This window comes from Penaeus monodon, chromosome 21 (assembly GCF_015228065.2).
Source record: "Penaeus monodon isolate SGIC_2016 chromosome 21, NSTDA_Pmon_1, whole genome shotgun sequence".
Lineage (NCBI taxonomy): Eukaryota > Metazoa > Arthropoda > Malacostraca > Decapoda > Penaeidae > Penaeus > Penaeus monodon.
The window spans coordinates 4,303,829-4,304,258 of NC_051406.1; the positions used below are offsets into that span (position 1 = coordinate 4,303,829).

Sequence of the window (430 nt, forward strand, 5' to 3'; positions counted from 1 at the left end):
GTTCCCTGGAAAAATATTTTTTGTTTTGATTTTATAGTGAAAATCAAAAATCTGCTTTAAGGACTAGAGCTATGGAAGCCATGATAAAAGTTTTTAGCAGAATGCAAAAGGTGCAATGCTTAGTGTGATTTTAGATCACAGGGGCTAACAGTAATGTTGTTTTAGAGACTAATCCAGTCTATTTTATGTGTATTTTTTCTTACAGGAACTCCAAACAGCAAAAAAACATGTAAACAGATTAATTTTATATACTTTGAAATACAGGATGATTTTTCAGTATGAAGATTCTAAAACTGATAACTTAAAAAAAAAGGTGAGGGTAGTGCTATAAGGTAAAAATGGAAGAACAGCAATGAATAACAGTTCAGCTGATTACCAAGACGACATAAATGTGATGACATTCTAAGCTGTTGTCTTTATGTCAGTCAAG

At 31.4% G+C, this 430-nt stretch overlaps 1 protein-coding gene across 1 annotated transcript in view; it reads left to right on the forward strand.

Annotated features, from left to right (window-relative positions):
- The window catches only part of LOC119586765 (DENN domain-containing protein 1A-like), a gene marked incomplete at its 5' end in the record, with an annotated part of 18,372 nt that overhangs the window by 2,903 nt on the left and 15,039 nt on the right, over window positions 1–430 (forward strand).